This window comes from Euprymna scolopes, chromosome 46, assembly GCF_053919585.1.
Source record: "Euprymna scolopes isolate OS-2025 chromosome 46, ASM5391958v1, whole genome shotgun sequence".
NCBI classification, from domain to species: Eukaryota; Metazoa; Mollusca; class Cephalopoda; order Sepiida; family Sepiolidae; genus Euprymna; species Euprymna scolopes.
Window position 1 is genome coordinate 151,318,734 of NC_136527.1, and position 27,990 is coordinate 151,346,723.

At 24.4% G+C, this 27,990-nt stretch overlaps 1 long non-coding RNA gene across 1 annotated transcript; it reads left to right on the top strand.

The window, feature by feature from the left end:
- LOC145270696 (uncharacterized) lies at positions 1 to 27,747 on the top strand. Its single transcript, XR_013865520.1, has 2 exons — positions 1 to 235; positions 25,654 to 27,747. It is a non-coding gene; the product is annotated as an uncharacterized LOC145270696 (long non-coding RNA).
- The last annotated feature ends 243 nt before the right edge of the window (positions 27,748 to 27,990 follow it).

Consider the following 27,990-nt stretch of genomic DNA (forward strand, 5'->3'; position numbering starts at 1 on the left):
AAGTTCTTTGTTCTTGAGCAGTTGATTTTTTCTTTAAATATTTCACGATTAAATCGTGATTTTTATGTTTTAAATTCGATTCTTTTTCATATATTTTATTTCTTAATGATTTGGACACACAACACAAAAGTTGTATCAATTTACTAAAGAAATCATAACAAACAAAACAAATTTTCTGTTTTGAACACAAAAGAAAAAACGACACTTTTCTCGTATTTTAATCCCTGAATGAAAGGTAAGTTTCTTTTTTTCTAAAAACTTTTTAAGATATAATTTAACAACTTAAAAATTATGTTAAATATTAAAATACGTTTATTTTTTTTTTATTGCAATCAAATATGAAAGGTAATTTATTTCTTACGCTTTTAAAAAATCTCTTTGAATAACGTTTAAAATAATCTGAAAGGAAAAGCAGTTTATTTTGCACTTCAGGAATATTCATTCTTTAAAAAATCTTAAACATTAAAAACATTTATTTTTATTGCAATCCAATAGAAATATTGATTCCGCCATACTTTATGAGAAACTTGAATAAAACTCTATGAATATCTGATTTAAAAAAATCTTCCTTAAAATATATTGTTCAATCTGACACTAAGAAAGTAATAAGGAACGCAAGAGAGTTGTATGCTCAATCTGTTAAGTCCAAAGTAGCTGAGCAGCGGCTTGGTTCCCACCAGTTTTGGCAAATAGCAAACAGAATCCTGAACAGAAGAGTGTGCTCCATCCCAACTATTATCAATGGATCTGAGGTAATCTCGTCAGCATCAGACAAAGCCAAACTCTTTGTCAAGAACTTTGCAGCTAATTCTACCCTTTGCGACCAAGACCGCCAACCCCCAATATTTCCTCTTGTATCAGAAAACACGCTATGTGATATACGTATATCTGTACGCGATGTTGCCAAGCTAATCAAAAACCTTGATTCCAGTAAAGCAACTGGCCCTGATGGTATTCCAATTATAGTACTCAAAAAACTTCAACCTGAACTAGCGCCCATACTTACAAAACTGTTTAAACGTTGTCTTAAGGAGAATAGTTTCCCATCTCCCTGGAAAATCTCATCAGTATGCCCTGTATTTAAGAATTCAGGTGATCGCTCATCCCCCTCTCAGTACAGGCCAATAAGTCTCCTGTGCGTCATGAGTAAGTTGCTAGAATCTGTATTAAATACAGAAGTAATCAAACATCTCAACAAAAATAACCTTCTTAGTGACACTCAATATGGTTTCCGTTCTGCTAGATCTACAGCAGATGTCCTTACAGTTATATCGCATAGGATTAGCAAATCTCTCGACGGTGGCAATCTTTCTAGGGCAATTGCTCTTGACATATCTAAAGCCTTTGATAGGGTATGGCATAAAGGTTTACTTCATAAGATCGCTAGCTATGGTATAGCTGGAAAAGTCTTCTCAATTATTAAATCATTTCTTTCTGATAGATTCATAAGAGTAGTAGTTGAGGGGCAAAAATCAGAAGCTCACAATATTAATGCCGGTGTCCCTCAGGGATCCATCCTGGGCCCAACTCTTTTCCTGATCTACATTAATGATCTTCCAAATCATATCCTTACATCATTTGTAGACATTTATGCTGACGACACTACCATTTATGGTACCACATCTAAGACAGTAAACGAGCAAGTTCTCTCCAATTCTCTCTCCTCTGATCTTGAGCACGTAGTACAATGGGGAAAGGAGTGGCTGGTTACTTTTAATGCATCTAAAACCAAGCTTCTCTCTTTACATCATCAACATTCTAATCCACATTTGTCATCAATTGAAATGAATGGCTCTCGTCTTCAGGAGGCCTCAAGTTTTGACAAGCTTCTGGGCTTGACCATTACTCCTGATCTTAAATGGAACACGTATATCAAATCTGTTGCCAAGGCCGCTGGAAAAATGGTGGGATCTTTCTATCGATCCAGTAGATATCTCACTGCTGATGCTATTCTCTATCTATATAAGAGCCAGGTACGTCCAAGGATGGAATACTGTTGCCACATCTGGGCAGGAGCTGCTAGAAAGAACTTGTCCTGCCTTGATAGAGTTCAAAATAGACTTCGTAGCCTCGTAGGAGATGTCCTTTTCTCCTCCTTGCAACCTCTATCTCACAGAAGAGATGTTGCGAGTTTGTCTCTGATGTATCGTTATTTTCATGGAAAGTGTTCAACTGAGCTTCAATCTATGGTCCCCCCTCGCCAAACTTTCACAAGAAACACTCGTCTAGCTGTAAACACTATCAATAATTTCCCCCACTCTTTATCTGTGCCTAAACCTAAACGTAGATTCCATGAACAAAGCTTCTTTCTTAGAACTGCACGCCTGTGGAATTGTCTTCCGTTTTCCTGCTTTCCGGCTGACTACAATATGGTTTTGTTCAAGTCTAAAGTAAATAAGTTCTTGATGAGCCGTTCCATATAAGTTATTAAATTTACCAAATTTTCATTACTAATGATTACTATATTGACCAACTTCTACTGTACACTCTTTAACCCTTATCCTTGAGTGGCCTCTGGGCCTTGATAATGTGGTGATGCCTTTGTAAAAAAAAAAAAAAAAAAAAAAAAAAAAAAAAAGATGTTTTTTTTATCAAAAATGTGGTTATATCAGTAAAACTTACGTGATTTCTGAGAAAAGGATAATGTTTATCATAAACAAAATGAGTTAATTCGAAGTTGCTTGATTCGGTAAACAACTGAACACAAAAAAATGATTTTTCAGTATTTATTTTTTTGTAATATTAAACTGTTTTTTGGGTATTTAATTGTTTTTAGTTATATATTCAAAAACAGTTTTCCGTCTACCGTTTTCTGAGTTAATTGTGATATCTTTTCAATATTGTAGGTTGTGGAGAAACGAGAAACACTTTCTTTAATAAAGTTTACATAATAATGAGCACCCATTTATTAGCTATCACAAATTAAGAGAAACTTAGTAAAGAAAAAAAATAATTGTTAAATAGTTACTATCTTTATTAAAGCGTAATTTTAATGTTAAAAAATCTAAATCGACTTTTTGTTTGCCATTACATCTGAAAAGCTAATAAAAGTATCCAGAAAAATAAAAGAAACAAAGGGTTTGTATTACTGTACACATAGATTCGAAAAAGTTGTCAAAAAACAAATATATAACAAATAAATGTTATCAAAGGCAAGATAAATCACTTTTCTACCAAACTGGATATAATTTTCGTGTTTTTATTCAATTTAACATGTTTATTCAGCTCAAAAAACATACAGTGTTTACCGATGTATTGGAAAATTTAAAATGGCGGCCGACTCTCTCTTTAACACGGTAAGTTCGGGAAAAGGTGTTATAAATAATAAACTAGACAAAATACTAATAAAAAACCACCGAATATATATCAAGTTATGTCACGGTAACTTATATTGAGCAAATTTCTAAGAGTATTTTGTCTAGTTTATTATTTATTACACCTTTTTCCGAACTTACCGTGTTAAAGAGAGAGTCGGCCGCCATTTTAAATTTTCCAATACATCGGTAAACACTGTATGTTTTTCGAGGTGAATAAATATGTTCATTGAATAAAAACACGAAAAATATATTCAGTTAGGTAGAAAAGTAACCTATCTTGCCTTTGATAACATTTATTTGTTATATATTTGTTTTTTGACAACTTTTTCGAATCTATGTGTACAGTAATACAAACCCGAAACAAATAATAAATATTTAAGACTCTGTTGATTGAATTCGACATACATTGAAAAGCCATTAAAATATATCCGGAAAAATAGAAAAAAAAACAAAAAGAAAAACAGAAATCATAAACATTAAAGACTTTGCTATGAAAATTTAACATAAATTAAGCATCTGTTTCATAAATTTTTGCCTAAATTGCAGTGAACGGCATGTAATCGATCACAGTAATGGTTATGAGCCTTGACTGTCGCACAGACGCTCGGGTTTCAATCCTAGCTTGAGGTAGTTGCCTGTCTAGCCACACTGATGAGCTGTGAAACAGTATGTGGATGACTATAATGCTCCTCATCTTGAGTTGAGCATATTGAGAAGTGATGCACGAATTTCCATTGGCGTATAAGCGATGCACTTTTTGTAAACAAATCGAGCTTAGGTATTTCGGACGATGTCAAAACTCGATCAGCAGCCGCCGATAGCATAATGGTTAGGAGCCTTGACTGTATCACAGACGGTCGGATTTCAATCGAAACAGTACTGTATGTGGCTGACTATATATATACCTATATACTATGCCTCCCCACGGGACAGAGTTAGACACCAGGGTCGTTTTTTAAGTGGAGAAAAGGTACAAAAATAAAAATTGTCTCAGTCGTGAAGGATTTCTCCTCTACCGAAAGAGAACAAGAAATAGAAGTGCAGCATCTGAAGAACAGACACTACACTTTGATCCTGTCCCGAAGGCCAAGAATGATGACTATATATATATATATATATATATATATATATATATATATATATATATATATATATATATATATATATATATACATTGTTTTAACAAAATCAAGACATCAAGGAATAGGTTAATAGCAATAAGTACTGTATTTCATACTGAATGGTATGGAATCCATTTCCCTTGTAAGGAAAAACATGAGAAAATATTAAAATGTTAAAGTATTTTGTTTTTTTTTCAATACGTCTGACGAAAGGCTGTTTTTGTGAAAATTTTCAAACGATATAAAGTTTGAATTTGTCCAAATAGTCTTGAAACAATTGTAACTAACGATTAAATACCCTATTTGTTGCTATTGATCCATTCCTTGATTTGATTAAAACAATATATGAATGCTCAAATATGAAATATGAGAATTTTGTAGCTTACAGTTTAAGTCATCTCATTTTGACTATAAAATTATTGTGATATGAACGATTACCGAATTTTTAATAATATAAACCCAGTAAAATTCGGAATGGTATAAGGCTATATATATAGTCTTACATACTTAAATCATTCGTTGACATCTATGCTGAGGACACGACCATCTATGGCAACACATCAAAGGCCGTAAATGACAAAGTTCTCTCTAATTCTCTATCCTCTTATTTTGAGCGTGTGGTAGAGTGAGGGAAGAGGTGGCTGGTCACTTTTAATGCATCTAAAACCAAGCTTCTATATTTACATCATCAACGCTCTGATCCCCATCTGGCATCAATTGAAATGGATGGCTCTCGTCTTGGGGAGGCTCCATGTTTTGACAAGCTTCTGGGTTTGACCTTTACTCCTGATCTTAAATGGAACATGTACATCAGGTCTGTTGCCAATGACGCTGGGAAAATGGTGGGATCCTTCTACCGCTCCAGAAGATATCTTACTACTGATGCAAGTCTTAATCTATATAAGAGCCAAGTACGTCCAAGGATGGAATACTGCTGCTACATCTGGGCAGGAACTGCTAAAAACAACCTATCCTGCCTTGACAAAGTACAAAATAGACTTCGTGGCTTAGTAGAGGATTCCCTTTTCTCTTCCCTACAGCCTCTCTCCCACAGAAGAGACTTTGCAAGCCTGTCTTTGTTTTATCGTTATTTTCATGGCAAGTGCTCGTCTGAGCTCCAATCTCTCGTCCACCCCTCGCCAATCTTTCATGAGAAACACCCGTCTGGCTGAAACTACTGTCAATAATTTTCCCCACTTTTATCTGTGCCTAAATCAAAACGTAGATTCCATGACCAGAGCTTCTTTCTCAGAAGTGCACGACTGTGGAACTCTCTGCCGCTTGCCTTATTCCCACTTGACTACAACTTGGATGTCTTCAAGTTCAACATAAACAAATTCCTGACAAACTGCCCCCTTAAGTAAGACACTCTATCAAATCTCCAATACTAATGATTACTACAATATTATCTCATTGATTACTGAACACGCAATAACCCTTATCCCTAAGTGGCCTCTGGGCCTTGATAAGTGGTGACCCCCATGTAATATATATATATATATATATATATATATATATATATATATATATATATATATCGAAACCCAACTGTTTGTACAGTTGCTGAGTGACCATCTCCAATCTATCGCGTCCCCATGTTTCAACTATGGAATGACCTTTCATATACAGTTTAGCTGTGAATATTTAATAAGAGTTCTACCTAGAGGGCATGTGGGAAATATCGCAATGAAAGGCACATAACTGTTTGCTGTTGTAATATATGTCGGCCATCAAAAATGTTGACTAACAATATATGATTATATATATATATTTACACACACATATATATATATATATATATATATATATATTACAGAGATTATATAATATATATATATATATTTACCTATATATACATTAATATATATATATATATATATATATATTACAGAGATTATATAATATATATATTTACCTATATATACATTTATATATATATATATATATATATATATATTACAGAGATTATATAATATATATATTTACCTATATATACATTAATATATATATATATATATATTACAGAGACTATATATAATAATATATACATTGAAAACTATATATATATATATATATATATATATCATAATTTAGGAATTAAAAATTTGTGATTTGAAAAAGTTAACTTTCAAATATAGAAATTTTATTGTATGCAAGACAAAGAATTCAGTAGAGTAGAATGTATTTCCTTAACCATGAGTTTTCAATGTTTATACATCTCGGAGGAAATATTAGCAAATATTATAAAAGGTTGGCACCTGAAACGCTATAGGTAATACACATAGAAAATTAAATTAAATGTTTTTAAAGTTTTTAAATTAGTTTAGCTACATAGAATAAGGGAAATTGGATATTGATGCAGCAAAAAAAGGGATATATTGGCTTCGATATTTAGTGTGAAACTTCCTATTCGTTATTTACAAATAGAAAAAAATAACTTGCTGGTCTGTGAAATATGAACAAGAGTAACCTTATCCATTCGGTCCGATATTGCCAAAAAATTACGTTCTGAATCGATTTATAAAATAATTATGACATTGAATCTCTCTTGATTGTGACACACATGTGCAACTCGTCAACATTTATGCTTCAACATTATATAGTTCTGAAGAAGAAACAGATCAGTTCTATGGCCGTACGTTCTCTCCCACACATGGACAAACTCTTTCTGGTGGTGACTTTAATACAGATGCAAAATAAAAGTATTTCATCGGAATCAAATGCACAACGAAAAATTACCGAAAGTATTATTAAGAAAAACATAAAATATATTGATCTTAAAAAGAAAAAAAATTACTATAATAAAGTAAAAAATCGAACTGCATTATAGGTAATAACTACTCTTCCTCTAAGCTGGTATATTAATTCATATTCCTATTGAAAGATTATCAAAACATATACATAGGTTTCACTACCATGTTATTGCCAAGGATATTAATAATGCATAGATTTCACTACCATGTTATTGACAAGGATATTAACATCGGTCTGAAAAAATATTATCACCAAACACATGATTAATTTACAGTCCTGTCCCTTGCTTCTATTTAGAAAACATATATACTTCAACAAACTTGTAAAAACCATTAACTAGAAATAATAAAATCATTACTAATTAAAACTAAAAGCAAAATATCAATAAAATAACTGTACTATTATTACTAACGTCCGAAATGATAGTAAAACAAATTTACATACGCTATTACACAAAGGAATAACAGTTAAAATAAACAGTTTAATTAAGTAAAAATAATGAATCAATATGGATTCGAAAGTACATAAGAATACGATGTAACTACATGAGCAACTTTTTTCTGTAGGGAAGAAAATGAGTCTGAAGATGATAATGATTTTAACAAGAATGAGCAGACACAAAATATCTATCCAATAAAATATGCCTAAAACTAAAATGTTAATCATATGTAATTCTATTTAATTCAATGAAATATGCCTAAAACTAAAACGTTTCTTGAGAATCACATGTAATTCTATTTAATTCAATAAAATATGCCTAAAACTAAGACGTTTCTTGATAATCATATGTAATTCTATTTAATTCAATAAAATATGCCTAAAACTAAAACGTTTCTTTATAATCATATGTAATTCTATTTAATTCAATAAAAGATGCCTAAAACTAAAACTTTTCTTGATAATCATATGTAATTCTATTTAATTCAATAAAATATGCCTAAAACTAAAACGTTTCTTCAGAATCATATGTAATTCTATTTAATTCAATAAAATATGCCTAAAACTAAAACGTTTCTTTATAATCATATGTAATTCTATTTAATTCAATAAAATATACCTAAAACTAAAACGTTTCTTTATAATCATATGTAATTCTATTTAATTCAATAAAATATGCCTAAAACTAAAACGTTTCTTTATAATCATATGTAATTCTATTTAATTCAATAAAATATGCCTAAAACTAAAACGTTTCTTTATAATCATATGTAATTCTATTTAATTCAATAAAATATGCCTAAAACTAAAACGTTTCTTTATAATCATATGTAATTCTATTTAATTCAATAAAATATGCCTAAAACTAAAACGTTTCTTTATAATCATATGTAATTCTATTTAATTCAATAAAATATGCCTAAAACTAAAACGTTTCTTGATAATCATAGTAATTCTATTTAATTCAATAAAATATGCCTAAAACTAAAACGTTTCTTTATAATCATATGTAATTCTATTTAATTCAATAAGATATGCCTAAAACTAAAACGTTTCTTTATAATCCTATGTAATTCTATTTAATTCAATAAAATATGCCCAAACCTAAAACGTTTCTTTATAATCATATGTAATTCTATTTAATTCAATAAAATATGCCTAAAACTAAAACGTTTCTTGATAATCATATGTAATTCTATTTAATTCAATAAAATATGCCTAAAACTAAAACGTTTCTTTATAATCATATGTAATTCTATTTAATTCAATAAAATATGCCTAAAGCTAAAACGTTTCTTTATAATCATATGTAATTCTATTTAATTCAATAAAATATACCTAAAACTAAAACGTTTCTTTATAATCATATGTAATTCTATTTAATTCAATAAAATATACCTAAAACTAAAACGTTTCTTTATAATCATATGTAATTCTATTTAATTCAATAAAATATGCCTAAAACTAAAACGTTTCTTTATAATCATATGTAATTCTATTTAATTCAATAAAATATGCCTAAAACTAAAACGTTTCTTTATAATCATATGTAATTCTATTTAATTCAATAAAATATGCCTAAAACTAAAACGTTTCTTGATAATCATATGTAATTCTATTTAATTCAATAAAATATGCCTAAAACTAAAACGTTTCTTGATAATCATATGTAATTCTATTTAATTCAATAAAATATGCCTAAAACTAAAACATTTCTTGATAATCATATGTAATTCTATTTAATTCAATAAAATATGCCTAAAACTAAAACGTTTCTTTATAATCATATGTAATTCTATTTAATTCAATAAAATATGCCTAAAACTAAAACGTTTCTTTATAATCATATGTAATTCTATTTAATTCAATAAAAGATGCCTAAAACTAAAACGTTTCTTTATAATCATATGTAATTCTATTTAATTCAATAAAATATGCCTAAAACTAAAACGTTTCTTGATAATCATATGTAATTCTATTTAATTCAATAAAATATGCCTAAAACTAAAACGTTTCTTTATAATCATATGTAATTCTATTTAATTCAATAAAATATACCTAAAACTAAAACGTTTCTTTATAATCATATGTAATTCTATTTAATTCAATAAAATATGCCTAAAACTAAAACGTTTCTTTATAATCATATGTAATTCTATTTAATTCAATAAAATATGCCTAAAACTAAAACGTTTCTTTATAATCATATGTAATTCTATTTAATTCAATAAAATATGCCTAAAACTAAAACGTTTCTTTATAATCATATGTAATTCTATTTAATTCAATAAAATATGCCTAAAACTAAAACGTTTCTTGAGAATCATATGTAATTCTATTTAATTCAATAAAATATGCCTAAAACTAAAACGTTACTTGATAATCATAGTAATTCTATTTAATTCAATAAAATATGCCTAAAACTAAAACGTTTCTTTATAATCATATGTAATTCTATTTAATTCAATAAAATATGCCTAAAACTAAAACGTTTCTTTATAATCATATGTAATTCTATTTAATTCAATAAGATATGCCTAAAACTAAAACGTTTCTTTATAATCATATGTAATTCTATTTAATTCAATAAAATATGCCCGAACCTAAAACGTTTCTTTATAATCATATGTAATTCTATTTAATTCAATAAAATATGCCTAAAACTAAAACGTTTCTTGATAATCATATGTAATTCTATTTAATTCAATAAAATATGCCTAAAACTAAAACGTTTCTTTATAATCATATGTAATTCTATTTAATTCAATAAAATATGCCTAAAGCTAAAACGTTTCTTTATAATCATATGTAATTCTATTTAATTCAATAAAATATGCCTAAAACTAAAACGTTTCTTTATAATCATATGTAATTCTATTTAATTCAATAAAATATGCCTAAAACTTAAACGTTTCTTTATAATCATATGTAATTCTATTTAATTCAATAAAATATGCCTAAAACTAAAACGTTTCTTTATAATCATATGTAATTCTATTTAATTCAATAAAATATGCCTAAAACTAAAACGTTTCTTTATAATCATATGTAATTCTATTTAATTCAATAAAATATGCCTAAAACTAAAACGTTTCTTGATAATCATATGTAATTCTATTTAATTCAATAAAATATGCCTAAAACTAAAACGTTTCTTGATAATCATATGTAATTCTATTTAATTCAATAAAATATGCCTAAAACTAAAACGTTTCTTTATAATCATATGTAATTCTATTTAATTCAATAAAATATGCCTAAAACTAAAACGTTTCTTTATAATCATATGTAATTCTATTTAATTCAATAAAATATGCCTAAAACTAAAACGTTTCTTTATAATCATATGTAATTCTATTTAATTCAATAAAATATGCCTAAAACTAAAACGTTTCTTGAGAATCATATGTAATTCTATTTAATTCAATAAAATATGCCTAAAACTAAAACTTTTCTTGATAATCATAGTAATTCTATTTAATTCAATAAAATATGCCTAAAACTAAAACGTTTCTTTATAATCATATGTAATTCTATTTAATTCAATAAAATATGCCTAAAACTAAAACGTTTCTTTATAATCCTATGTAATTCTATTTAATTCAATAAAATATGCCCAAACCTAAAACGTTTCTTGATAATCATATGTAATTCTATTTAATTCAATAAAATATGCCTAAAACTAAAACGTTTCTTGATAATCATATGTAATTCTATTTAATTCAATAAAATATGCCTAAAACTAAAACGTTTCTTTATAATCATATGTAATTCTATTTAATTCAATAAAATATGCCTAAAGCTAAAACGTTTCTTTATAATCATATGTAATTCTATTTAATTCAATAAAATATGCCTAAAACTAAAACGTTTCTTTATAATCATATGTAATTCTATTTAATTCAATAAAATATAACTAAAACTAAAACGTTTCTTGATAATCATATGTAATTCTATTTAATTCAATAAAATATGCCTAAAACTAAAACGTTTCTTTATAATCATATGTAATTCTATTTAATTCAATAAAATATGCCTAAAGCTAAAACGTTTCTTTATAATCATATGTAATTCTATTTAATTCAATAAAATATACCTAAAACTAAAACGTTTCTTTATAATCATATGTAATTCTATTTAATTCAATAAAATATACCTAAAACTAAAACGTTTCTTTATAATCATATGTAATTCTATTTAATTCAATAAAATATGCCTAAAACTAAAACGTTTCTTTATAATCATATGTAATTCTATTTAATTCAATAAAATATGCCTAAAACTAAAACGTTTCTTTATAATCATATGTAATTCTATTTAATTCAATAAAATATGCCTAAAACTAAAACGTTTCTTGATAATCATATGTAATTCTATTTAATTCAATAAAATATGCCTAAAACTAAAACGTTTCTTGATAATCATATGTAATTCTATTTAATTCAATAAAATATGCCTAAAACTAAAACATTTCTTGATAATCATATGTAATTCTATTTAATTCAATAAAATATGCCTAAAACTAAAACGTTTCTTTATAATCATATGTAATTCTATTTAATTCAATAAAATATGCCTAAAACTAAAACGTTTCTTTATAATCATATGTAATTCTATTTAATTCAATAAAAGATGCCTAAAACTAAAACGTTTCTTTATAATCATATGTAATTCTATTTAATTCAATAAAATATGCCTAAAACTAAAACGTTTCTTGATAATCATATGTAATTCTATTTAATTCAATAAAATATGCCTAAAACTAAAACGTTTCTTTATAATCATATGTAATTCTATTTAATTCAATAAAATATACCTAAAACTAAAACGTTTCTTTATAATCATATGTAATTCTATTTAATTCAATAAAATATGCCTAAAACTAAAACGTTTCTTTATAATCATATGTAATTCTATTTAATTCAATAAAATATGCCTAAAACTAAAACGTTTCTTTATAATCATATGTAATTCTATTTAATTCAATAAAATATGCCTAAAACTAAAACGTTTCTTTATAATCATATGTAATTCTATTTAATTCAATAAAATATGCCTAAAACTAAAACGTTTCTTGAGAATCATATGTAATTCTATTTAATTCAATAAAATATGCCTAAAACTAAAACGTTACTTGATAATCATAGTAATTCTATTTAATTCAATAAAATATGCCTAAAACTAAAACGTTTCTTTATAATCATATGTAATTCTATTTAATTCAATAAGATATGCCTAAAACTAAAACGTTTCTTTATAATCATATGTAATTCTATTTAATTCAATAAAATATGCCCGAACCTAAAACGTTTCTTTATAATCATATGTAATTCTATTTAATTCAATAAAATATGCCTAAAACTAAAACGTTTCTTGATAATCATATGTAATTCTATTTAATTCAATAAAATATGCCTAAAACTAAAACGTTTCTTTATAATCATATGTAATTCTATTTAATTCAATAAAATATGCCTAAAGCTAAAACGTTTCTTTATAATCATATGTAATTCTATTTAATTCAATAAAATATGCCTAAAACTAAAACGTTTCTTTATAATCATATGTAATTCTATTTAATTCAATAAAATATGCCTAAAACTTAAACGTTTCTTTATAATCATATGTAATTCTATTTAATTCAATAAAATATGCCTAAAACTAAAACGTTTCTTTATAATCATATGTAATTCTATTTAATTCAATAAAATATGCCTAAAACTAAAACGTTTCTTTATAATCATATGTAATTCTATTTAATTCAATAAAATATGCCTAAAACTAAAACGTTTCTTGATAATCATATGTAATTCTATTTAATTCAATAAAATATGCCTAAAACTAAAACGTTTCTTGATAATCATATGTAATTCTATTTAATTCAATAAAATATGCCTAAAACTAAAACGTTTCTTTATAATCATATGTAATTCTATTTAATTCAATAAAATATGCCTAAAACTAAAACGTTTCTTTATAATCATATGTAATTCTATTTAATTCAATAAAATATGCCTAAAACTAAAACGTTTCTTTATAATCATATGTAATTCTATTTAATTCAATAAAATATGCCTAAAACTAAAACGTTTCTTTATAATCATATGTAATTCTATTTAATTCAATAAAATATGCCTAAAACTAAAACTTTTCTTGATAATCATAGTAATTCTATTTAATTCAATAAAATATGCCTAAAACTAAAACGTTTCTTTATAATCATATGTAATTCTATTTAATTCAATAAAATATGCCTAAAACTAAAACGTTTCTTTATAATCCTATGTAATTCTATTTAATTCAATAAAATATGCCCAAACCTAAAACGTTTCTTGATAATCATATGTAATTCTATTTAATTCAATAAAATATGCCTAAAACTAAAACGTTTCTTGATAATCATATGTAATTCTATTTAATTCAATAAAATATGCCTAAAACTAAAACGTTTCTTTATAATCATATGTAATTCTATTTAATTCAATAAAATATGCCTAAAGCTAAAACGTTTCTTTATAATCATATGTAATTCTATTTAATTCAATAAAATATGCCTAAAACTAAAACGTTTCTTTATAATCATATGTAATTCTATTTAATTCAATAAAATATAACTAAAACTAAAACGTTTCTTGATAATCATATGTAATTCTATTTAATTCAATAAAATATGCCTAAAACTAAAACGTTTCTTTATAATCATATGTAATTCTATTTAATTCAATAAAATATGCCTAAAACTAAAACGTTTCTTTATAATCATATGTAATTCTATTTAATTCAATAAAATATGCCTAAAACTAAAACGTTTCTTTATAATCATATGTAATTCTATTTAATTCAATAAAATATGCCCAAACCTTAAACGTTTCTTTATAATCATATGTAATTCTATTTAATTCAATAAAATATGCCTAAAACTAAAACGTTTCTTGATAATCATATGTAATTCTATTTAATTCAATAAAATATGCCTTAAACTAAAACGTTTCTTTATAATCATATGTAATTCTATTTAATTCAATAAAATATGCCAAAAGCTAAAACGTTTCTTTATAATCATATGTAATTCTATTTAATTCAATAAAATATGCCGAAAACTAAAACGTTTCTTTATAATCATAAGTAATTCTATTTAATTCAATAAAATATGCCTAAAACTAAAACGTGTCTTTATAATCATATGTAATTCTATTTAATTCAATAAAATATGCCTAAAACTAAAACGTTTCTTTATAATCATATGTAATTCTATTTAATTCAATAAAATATACCTAAAACTAAAACGTTTCTTGATAATCATATGTAATTCTATTTAATTCAATAAAATATGCCTAAAACTAAAACGTTTCTTGATAATCATATGTAATTCTATTTAATTCAATAAAATATGCCTAAAACTAAAACGTTTCTTGATAATCATATGTAATTCTATTTAATTCAATAAAATATGCCTAAAACTAAAACGTTTCTTTATAATCATATGTAATTCTATTTAATTCAATAAAATATGCCTAAAACTAAAACGTTTCTTTATAATCATATGTAATTCTATTTAATTCAATAAAATATGCCTAAAACTAAAACGTTTCTTTATAATCATATGTAATTCTATTTAATTCAATAAAATATGCCTAAAACTAAAACGTTTCTTTATAATCATATGTAATTCTGTTTAATTCAATAAAATATGCCCAAACCTTAAACGTTTCTTTATAATCATATGTAATTCTATTTAATTCAATAAAATATGCCTAAAACTAAAACGTTTCTTGATAATCATATGTAATTCTATTTAATTCAATAAAATATGCCTAAAACGAAAACGTTTCTTTATAATCATATGTAATTCTATTTAATTCAATAAAATATGCCAAAAGCTAAAACGTTTCTTTATAATCATATGTAATTCTATTTAATTCAATAAAATATGCCATAAACTAAAACGTTTCTTGAGAATCACATGTAATTCTATTTAATTCAATAAAATATGCCTAAAACTAAAACGTTTCTTTATAATCATATGTAATTCTATTTAATTCAATAAAATATGCCTAAAACTAAAACATTTCTTGATAATCATATGTAATTCTATTTAATTCAATAAAATATGCCTAAAACTAAAACGTTTCTTTATAATCATATGTAATTCTATTTAATTCAATAAAATATGCCTAAAACTAAAACGTTTCTTGATAATCATATGTAATTCTATTTAATTCAATAAAATATGCCTAAAACTAAAACGTTTCTTTATAATCATATGTAATTCTATTAAATTCATTAAAATATGCCTAAAACTAAAACGTTTCTTTATAATCATATGTAATTCTATTTAATTCAATAAAAGATGCCTAAAACTAAAACGTTTCTTTATAATCATATGTAATTCTATTTAATTCAATAAAATATGCCTAAAACTAAAACGTTTCTTGATAATCATATGTAATTCTATTTAATTCAATAAAATATGCCTAAAACTAAAACGTTTCTTTATAATCATATGTAATTCTATTTAATTCAATAAAATATACCTAAAACTAAAACGTTTCTTTATAATCATATGTAATTCTATTTAATTCAATAAAATATGCCTAAAACTAAAACGTTTCTTTATAATCATATGTAATTCTATTTAATTCAATAAAATATGCCCGAACCTAAAACGTTTCTTTATAATCATATGTAATTCTATTTAATTCAATAAAATATGCCTAAAACTAAAACGTTTCTTGATAATCATATGTAATTCTATTTAATTCAATAAAATATGCCTAAAACTAAAACGTTTCTTTATAATCATATGTAATTCTATTTAATTCAATAAAATATGCCTAAAGCTAAAACGTTTCTTTATAATCATATGTAATTCTATTTAATTCAATAAAATATGCCTAAAACTAAAACGTTTCTTTATAATCATATGTAATTCTATTTAATTCAATAAAATATGCCTAAAACTAAAACGTTTCTTTATAATCATATGTAATTCTATTTAATTCAATAAAATATGCCTAAAACTAAAACGTTTCTTTATAATCATATGTAATTCTATTTAATTCAATAAAATATGCCTAAAACTAAAACGTTTCTTTATAATCATATGTAATTCTATTTAATTCAATAAAATATGCCTAAAACTAAAACGTTTCTTGATAATCATATGTAATTCTATTTAATTCAATAAAATATGCCTAAAACTAAAACGTTTCTTGATAATCATATGTAATTCTATTTAATTCAATAAAATATGCCTAAAACTAAAACGTTTCTTTATAATCATATGTAATTCTATTTAATTCAATAAAATATGCCTAAAACTAAAACGTTTCTTTATAATCATATGTAATTCTATTTAATTCAATAAAATATGCCTAAAACTAAAACGTTTCTTTATAATCATATGTAATTCTATTTAATTCAATAAAATATGCCTAAAACTAAAACGTTTCTTGAGAATCATATGTAATTCTATTTAATTCAATAAAATATGCCTAAAACTAAAACTTTTCTTGATAATCATAGTAATTCTATTTAATTCAATAAAATATGCCTAAAACTAAAACGTTTCTTTATAATCATATGTAATTCTATTTAATTCAATAAAATATGCCTAAAACTAAAACGTTTCTTTATAATCCTATGTAATTCTATTTAATTCAATAAAATATGCCCAAACCTAAAACGTTTCTTGATAATCATATGTAATTCTATTTAATTCAATAAAATATGCCTAAAACTAAAACGTTTCTTGATAATCATATGTAATTCTATTTAATTCAATAAAATATGCCTAAAACTAAAACGTTTCCTTATAATCATATGTAATTCTATTTAATTCAATAAAATATGCCTAAAACTAAAACGTTTCTTTATAATCATATGTAATTCTATTTAATTCAATAAAATATAACTAAAACTAAAACGTTTCTTGATAATCATATGTAATTCTATTTAATTCAATAAAATATGCCTAAAACTAAAACGTTTCTTTATAATCATATGTAATTCTATTTAATTCAATAAAATATGCCTAAAACTAAAACGTTTCTTTATAATCATATGTAATTCTATTTAATTCAATAAAATATGCCTAAAACTAAAACGTTTCTTTATAATCATATGTAATTCTATTTAATTCAATAAAATATGCCCAAACCTTAAACGTTTCTTTATAATCATATGTAATTCTATTTAATTCAATAAAATATGCCTAAAACTAAAACGTTTCTTGATAATCATATGTAATTCTATTTAATTCAATAAAATATGCCTTAAACTAAAACGTTTCTTTATAATCATATGTAATTCTATTTAATTCAATAAAATATGCCAAAAGCTAAAACGTTTCTTTATAATCATATGTAATTCTATTTAATTCAATAAAATATGCCTAAAACTAAAACGTTTCTTTATAATCATAAGTAATTCTATTTAATTCAATAAAATATGCCTAAAACTAAAACGTGTCTTTATAATCATATGTAATTCTATTTAATTCAATAAAATATGCCTAAAACTAAAACGTTTCTTTATAATCATATGTAATTCTATTTAATTCAATAAAATATACCTAAAACTAAAACGTTTCTTGATAATCATATGTAATTCTATTTAATTCAATAAAATATGCCTAAAACTAAAACGTTTCTTGATAATCATATGTAATTCTATTTAATTCAATAAAATATGCCTAAAACTAAAACGTTTCTTTATAATCATATGTAATTCTAATTAATTCAATAAAATATGCCTAAAACTAAAACGTTTCTTGATAATCATATGTAATTCTATTTAATTCAATAAAATATGCCTAAAACTAAAACGTTTCTTGATAATCATATGTAATTCTATTTAATTCAATAAAATATGCCTAAAACTAAAACGTTTCTTGATAATCATATGTAATTCTATTTAATTCAATAAAATATGCCTAAAACTAAAACGTTTCTTTATAATCATATGTAATTCTATTTAATTCAATAAAATATGCCTAAAACTAAAACGTTTCTTTATAATCATATGTAATTCTATTTAATTCAATAAAATATGCCTAAAACTAAAACGTTTCTTTATAATCATATGTAATTCTATTTAATTCAATAAAATATGCCTAAAACTAAAACGTTTCTTTATAATCATATGTAATTCTGTTTAATTCAATAAAATATGCCCAAACCTAAAACGTTTCTTTATAATCATATGTAATTCTATTTAATTCAATAAAATATGCCTAAAACTAAAACGTTTCTTGATAATCATATGTAATTCTATTTAATTCAATAAAATATGCCTAAAACGAAAACGTTTCTTTATAATCATATGTAATTCTATTTAATTCAATAAAATATGCCAAAAGCTAAAACGTTTCTTTATAATCATATGTAATTCTATTTAATTCAATAAAATATGCCATAAACTAAAACGTTTCTTGAGAATCACATGTAATTCTATTTAATTCAATAAAATATGCCTAAAACTAAAACGTTTCTTTATAATCATATGTAATTCTATTTAATTCAATAAAAGATGCCTTAAACTAAAACTTTTCTTGATAATCATATGTAATTCTATTTAATTCAATAAAATATGCCTAAAACTAAAACGTTTCTTCAGAATCATATGTAATTCTATTTAATTCAATAAAATATGCCTAAAACTAAAACGTTTCTTGATAATCATATGTAATTCTATTTAATTCAATAAAATATGCCTAAAACTAAAACGTTTCTTTATAATCATATGTAATTCTATTTAATTCAATAAAATATGCCTAAAACTAAAACGTTTCTTTATAATCATATGTAATTCTATTTAATTCAATAAAATATGCCTAAAACTAAAACGTTTCTTTATAATCATATGTAATTCTATTTAATTCAATAAAATATGCCTAAAACTAAAACGTTTCTTTATAATCATATGAAATTCTGTTTAATTCAATAAAATATGCCCAAACCTTAAACGTTTCTTTATAATCATATGTAATTCTATTTAATTCAATAAAATATGCCTAAAACTAAAACGTTTCTTGATAATCATATGTAATTCTATTTAATTCAATAAAATATGCCTAAAACGAAAACGTTTCTTTATAATCATATGTAATTCTATTTAATTCAATAAAATATGCCAAAAGCTAAAACGTTTCTTTATAATCATATGTAATTCTATTTAATTCAATAAAATATGCCTAAAACTAAAACGTTTCTTGAGAATCACATGTAATTCTATTTAATTCAATAAAATATGCCTAAAACTAAAACGTTTCTTTATAATCATATGTAATTCTATTTAATTCAATAAAAGATGCCTTAAACTAAAACTTTTCTTGATAATCATATGTAATTCTATTTAATTCAATAAAATATGCCTAAAACTAAAACGTTTCTTCAGAATCATATGTAATTCTATTTAATTCAATAAAATATGCCTAAAACTAAAACGTTTCTTTATAATCATATGTAATTCTATTTAATTCAATAAAATATACCTAAAACTAAAACGTTTCTTTATAATCATATGTAATTCTATTTAATTCAATAAAATATGCCTAAAACTAAAACGTTTCTTTATAATCATATGTAATTCTATTTAATTCAATAAAATATGCCTAAAACTAAAACGTTTATTTATAATCATATGTAATTATATTTAATTCAATAAAATATGCCTAAAACTAAAACGTTTCTTTATAATCATATGTAATTCTATTTAATTCAATAAAATATGCCTAAAACTAAAACGTTTCTTTATAATCATATGTAATTCTATTTAATTCAATAAAATATGCCTAAAACTAAAACGTTTCTTGATAATCATAGTAATTCTATTTAATTCAATAAAATATGCCTAAAACTAAAACGTTTCTTTATAATCATATGTAATTCTATTTAATTCAATAAGATATGCCTAAAACTAAAACGTTTCTTTATAATCCTATGTAATTCTATTTAATTCAATAAAATATGCCCAAACCTAAAACGTTTCTTTATAATCATATGTAATTCTATTTAATTCAATAAAATATGCCTAAAACTAAAACGTTTCTTTATAATCATATGTAATTCTATTTAATTCAATAAAATATGCCTAAAACTAAAACGTTTCTTGAGAATCACATGTAATTCTATTTAATTCAATAAAATATGCCTAAAACTAAAACGTTTCTTTATAATCATATGTAATTCTATTTAATTCAATAAAAGATGCCTTAAACTAAAACTTTTCTTGATAATCATATGTAATTCTATTTAATTCAATAAAATATGCCTAAAACTAAAACGTTTCTTCAGAATCATATGTAATTCTATTTAATTCAATAAAATATGCCTAAAACTAAAACGTTTCTTTATAATCATATGTAATTCTATTTAATTCAATAAAATATACCTAAAACTAAAACGTTTCTTTATAATCATATGTAATTCTATTTAATTCAATAAAATATGCCTAAAACTAAAACGTTTCTTTATAATCATATGTAATTCTATTTAATTCAATAAAATATGCCTAAAACTAAAACGTTTATTTATAATCATATGTAATTATATTTAATTCAATAAAATATGCCTAAAACTAAAACGTTTCTTTATAATCATATGTAATTCTATTTAATTCAATAAAATATGCCTAAAACTAAAACGTTTCTTTATAATCATATGTAATTCTATTTAATTCAATAAAATATGCCTAAAACTAAAACGTTTCTTGATAATCATAGTAATTCTATTTAATTCAATAAAATATGCCTAAAACTAAAACGTTTCTTTATAATCATATGTAATTCTATTTAATTCAATAAGATATGCCTAAAACTAAAACGTTTCTTTATAATCCTATGTAATTCTATTTAATTCAATAAAATATGCCCAAACCTAAAACGTTTCTTTATAATCATATGTAATTCTATTTAATTCAATAAAATATGCCTAAAACTAAAACGTTTCTTGATAATCATATGTAATTCTATTTAATTCAATAAAATATGCCTAAAACTAAAACGTTTCTTTATAATCATATGTAATTCTATTTAATTCAATAAAATATGCCTAAAGCTAAAACGTTTCTTTATAATCATATGTAATTCTATTTAATTCAATAAAATATACCTAAAACTAAAACGTTTCTTTATAATCATATGTAATTCTATTTAATTCAATAAAATATACCTAAAACTAAAACGTTTCTTTATAATCATATGTAATTCTATTTAATTCAATAAAATATGCCTAAAACTAAAACGTTTCTTTATAATCATATGTAATTCTATTTAATTCAATAAAATATGCCTAAAACTAAAACGTTTCTTTATAATCATATCTAATTCTATTTAATTCAATAAAATATGCCTAAAACTAAAACGTTTCTTGATAATCATATGTAATTCTATTTAATTCAATAAAATATGCCTTAAACTAAAACGTTTCTTTATAATCATATGTAATTCTATTTAATTCAATAAAATATGCCTAAAACTAAAACGTTTCTTTATAATCATATGTAATTCTATTTAATTCAATAAAATATGCCTAAACCTTAAACGTTTCTTTATAATCATATGTAATTCTATTTAATTCAATAAAATATGCCTAAAACTAAAATGTTTCTTTATAATCATATGTATTTCTATTTAATTCAATAAAATATGCCTAAAACTTAAACGTTTCTTTATAATCATATGTAATTCTATTTAATTCAATAAAATATGCCTAAAACTAAAACGTTTCTTTATAATCATATGTAATTCTATTTAATTCAATAAAATATGCCTAAAACTAAAACGTTTCTTTATAATCATATGTAATTCTATTTAATTCAATAAAATATGCCTAAAACTTAAACGTTTCTTTATAATCATATGTAATTCTATTTAATTCAATAAAATATGCCTAAAACTAAAACGTTTCTTTATAATCATATGCAATTCTATTTAATTCAATAAAATATGCCTAAAACTAAAACGTTTCTTTATAATCATATGTAATTCTATTTAATTCAATAAAATATGCCTAAAAGTAAAACGTTTCTTTATAATCATATGTAATTCTATTTAATTTAATAAAATATGCCTAAACCTTAAACGTTTCTTTATAATCATATGTAATTCTATTTAATTCAATAAAATATGCCTAAAACTAAAATGTTTCTTTATAATCATATGTAATTCTATTTAATTCAATAAAATATGCCTAAAACTTAAACGTTTCTTTATAATCATATGTAATTCTATTTAATTCAATAAAATATGCCTTAAACTAAAACGTTTCTTTATAATCATATGTAATTCTATTTAATTCAATAAAATATGCCTAAGACTAAAACGTTTCTTTATAATCATATGTAATTCTATTTAATTCAATAAAATATGCCTAAAACTAAAACGTTTCTTGATAATCATATGTAATTCTATTTAATTCAATAAAATATGCCTAAAACTAAAACGTTTCTTTATAATCATATGTAATTCTATTTAATTCAATAAAATATACCTAAACCTTAAACGTTTCTTTATAATCATATGTAATTCTATTTAATTCAATAAAATATGCCTAAAACTAAAATGTTTCTTTATAATCATATGTAATTCTATTTAATTCAATAAAATATGCCTAAAACTTAAACGTTTCTTTATAATCATATGTAATTCTATTTAATTCAATAAAATATGCCTAAAACTAAAACGTTTCTTTATAATCATATGATTTCTATTTAATTCAATAAAATATGCCTAAAACTAAAACGTTTCTTTATAATCATATGTAATTCTATTTAATTCAATAAAATATGCCTAAAACTTAAACGTTTCTTTATAATCATATGTAATTCTATTTAATTCAATAAAATATGCCTAAAACTAAAACGTTTCTTTATAATCATATGTAATTCTATTTAATTCAATAAAATATGCCTAAAACTTAAACGTTTCTTTATAATCATATGTAATTCTATTTAATTCAATAAAATATGCCTAAAACTTAAACGTTTCTTTATAATCATATGTAATTCTATTTAATTCAATAAAATATGCCTAAAATTAAAACGTTTCTTTATAATCATATGTAATTCTATTTAATTCAATAAAATATGCCTAAAACTAAAACGTTTCTTTATAATCATATGTAATTCTATTTAATTCAATAAAATATGCCTAAAACTTAAACGTTTCTTTATAATCATATGTAATTCTATTTAATTCAATAAAATATGCCTAAAACTAAAACGTTTCTTTATAATCATATGTAATTCTATTTAATTCAATAAAATATGCCTAAAACTAAAACGTTTCTTGATAATCATATGTAATTCTATTTAATTCAATAAAATATGCCTAAACTTAAACGTTTCTTTATAATCATATGTAATTCTATTTAATTCAATAAAATATGCCTAAAACTAAAACGTTTCTTGATAATCATATGTAATTCTATTTAATTCAATAAAATATGCCTAAAACTAAAACGTTTCTTGATAATCATATGTAATTCTATTTAATTAAATAAAATATGCCTAAAACTAAAACGTTTCTTGATAATCATATGTAATTCTATTTAATTCAATAAAATATGCCTAAACTTAAACGTTTCTTTATAATCATATGTAATTCTATTTAATTCAATAAAATATGCCTAAAACTAAAACGTTTCTTGATAATCATATGTAATTCTATTAAATTCAATAAAATATGCCTAAACTTAAACGTTTCTTTATAATCATATGTAATTCTATTTAATTAAATAAAATATGCCTAAAACTAAAACGTTTCTTGATAATCATATGTAATTCTATTTAATTCAATAAAATATGCCTAAAACTAAAACGTTTCTTTATAATCATATGTAATTCTATTTAATTCAATAAAATATGCCTAAACTTAAACGTTTCTTTATAATCATATGTAATTCTATTTAATTCAATAAAATATGCCTAAAACTAAAACGTTTCTTTATAATCATATGTAATTCTATTTAATTCAATAAAATATGCCTAAACTTAAACGTTTCTTTATAATCATATGTAATTCTATTTAATTCAATAAAATATGCCTAAAACTAAAACGTTTCTTTATAATCATATGTAATTCTATTTAATTCAATAAAATATGCCTAAAACTAAAACGTTTCTTGATAATCATATGTAATTCTATTTAATTCAATAAAATATGCCTAAACTTAAACGTTTCTTTATAATCATATGTAATTCTATTTAATTCAATAAAATATGCCTAAAACTAAAACGTTTCTTGATAATCATATGTAATTCTATTTAATTCAATAAAATATGCCTAAAACTAAAACGTTTCTTTATAATCATATGTAATTCTATTTAATTCAATAAAATATGCCTAAAACTTAAACGTTTCTTGATAATCATATGTAATTCTATTTAATTCAATAAAATATGCCTAAAACTAAAACGTTTCTTTATAATCATATGTAATTCTATTTAATTCAATAAAATATGCCTAAAACTTAAACGTTTCTTTATAATCATATGTAATTCTATTTAATTCAATAAAATATGCCTAAAACTTAAACGTTTCTTTATAATCATATGTAATTCTATTTAATTCAATAAAATATGCCTAAAACTTAAACGTTTCTTTATAATCATATGTAATTCTATTTAATTCAATAAAATATGCCTAAAACTTAAACGTTTCTTTATAATCATATGTAATTCTATTTAATTCAATAAAATATGCCTAAAACTTAAACGTTTCTTTATAATCATATGTAATTCTATTTAATTCAATAAAATATGCCTAAAACTTAAACGTTTCTTTATAATCATATGTAATTCCATGTTTAATTTTCTCTACACTATATCCTTAAGAACGTCTGTATCGACTCGTTCTTTGTTAAGAAAATATTTTTCTTATGTGTCTTATTTATATTTCGATAAGAATAATCTAGATTTCATGATTTCAATCAAGATTGGCAACAAGAACAAAAAACAGAACTTTAATATGTGAATGGTGATACTTGAAATATTGAATTTCATATAATTTTTTTTATTTACAGATGTTCCTGCCTGAACGCCTATATTGAATTTAAATAGATCATCATAATCGTTAAACAATATTCTGTAAACATTTTTGAATTATACGTAAAGAAACAAAGTCATTGTTTGGAAATGTATTTCTCAGGATTCTATTATTTAACAAATTCTGGAAGATTTTGTTTCTGAAATTTGTGTTTAATGTTCAAATGAATCAAAAGGAACAGATCAAATCACAAATGGCAAAACATATGTCTTTGCCAAAAAAAACTAGATTGTATGTAATATGAGAAACCGTAGCACCATAAATATATCTTAAGCATATTCACAAATCGAAAAAGAAGCGTTGAGCATAATCTTTGCCGTGACTAAATTTCACCGATATTTATATGGTAGACAATTCATACTTGAAACCGACCATAAACCGTTAGTCACGATCTATGGATCAAAAAAAAGGATTGCCGGTATACACCGCAAATAGATTGCTGCGCTGGGGTACAATACTACTTAATTACGATTTCCAGCTACAACATCTAGCATCAAAAAAGATTTGCCATGCGGATGGACTGTCAAGCCTGATACCACAGAAACACAATCTGGAAGAATCAGTCATTGCAGCAATTCGGACAAATGTTGAAGTAAAAAATATGGTAGCAAATATCATTAAGGAACTACCCGTAACTTTGTCGGACATTAAAAGGGAAGCCGAGAAAGACGAATATATAAAGGACATAAAAGAGAAAATTATAACGGACACAAAGGTGCAGGAAGTTTTCTCCATATGTGACGATGGGTTACTGTACAGCGAGAGAGTGGTAATACCAAAACATTGCAGAATAGGATGTTAAGAGATTTCCACACAGGGCATCCGGGGATAAATCGAATGAAGTCGTTAATGAGAAGCTACGTGTACTGGCGTAACATGGACACTGACATAGCGACAACAATTGATAAATATAAAGGATGCCAGTTAGCGGCAAAATCTCCACCTATAGTACACAAACCTTGGCCGAAAACCGACCAACCATGGTCGAGAATCCACATGGACTTCGCTGGTCCAGTAGGTGAAAACTATTATTTAATTGTAGTGGATAGTTTCACAAAATGGCCGAAGGTAATGCGTTGCAGGAATCCAACAACGAACAACTCAATAGGGTTCCTACACGAGTTGTTTGCAAGATTCGGTGTACCAGACACACTGGTTACTGACAACGGAACGCAGTTCACATCCGCAGAGTTTAAGGAATTTTCTGACACGTTCCGAGTGAAGCACATCACGACTCCGCCGTATCATCCAAGGTCGAACGGCCTCGCGGAAAGGTTCGTGGACACGCTAAAACGAGCGTTAAAGAAATCCATTGGAACACCAACGGAAAAAGCTTTGCAACAATTCTTGCAAGTATATAGGATTACACCACATCCTAGTACACCATCAAACATATCACCAGCTGATCTAATGTTTGCCAGAAAGGTAAAATCAGCGTTTGACAAACTATTGCCAAGGCAGGCAATTATCCGAAACACTACACACACGAGAAGAAAGAAATATAACTCGGGAGATCGAGTATATTTTAAGTGCTACAGAAATAACACATCTTACTGGGAATGTGGAGTAGTGGATAAACGCATTGGTGATTGTACATACATGATTAAAGGTCCACAGAATATACATAAAAGGCACCTAAATCAGATAAAAAAACGTCATATCCAAGATGATGATGATACGACAACAGTCGAAGAGGAGGACACCATAGATATCATATAGGAATCTTTTAATTTGTAACCGCCTCAAAATGCACCTGAACCCCGAAGATCAGGTAGGAAAAGAAAAGTGAATGAACCATTAAAGGTAAACCCAAAAAAAAAGATAATGAGATCTGTATGACTTCAAATCTTGGGAGGGGGGTGTTGAGGTGGCAATCACTTATTTGCATATGCGAATAACATAACACTATAAATGGCAAGCCTAGGTTGGCCTTGTGGGTGTCTTACTCAAATGCCACCGGAAGTGACGCTGAAGAGCGTACATGTCCTCCCACCAAGACTCTCTGACTCGACACCGTCATTTGTACATATTGTAAATATACCTTTTCTTTAATACACTTATTATTGCGTCATCTTGTTGTTTGCGTCTTCATTGTATTTCCTTACTAATTATTGTTCAACCTTGCAACCACAACAATAATCATATGTAATTCTATTTAATTCAATGAAATATGCCTAAAACTAAAACGTTTCTTGAGAATCATATGTAATTCTATTTAATTCAATAAAATATGCCTAAAACTAAAACGTTTCTTGAGAATCATATGTAATTCTATTTAATTCAATGAAATATGCCTAAAACTAAAACGTTTCTT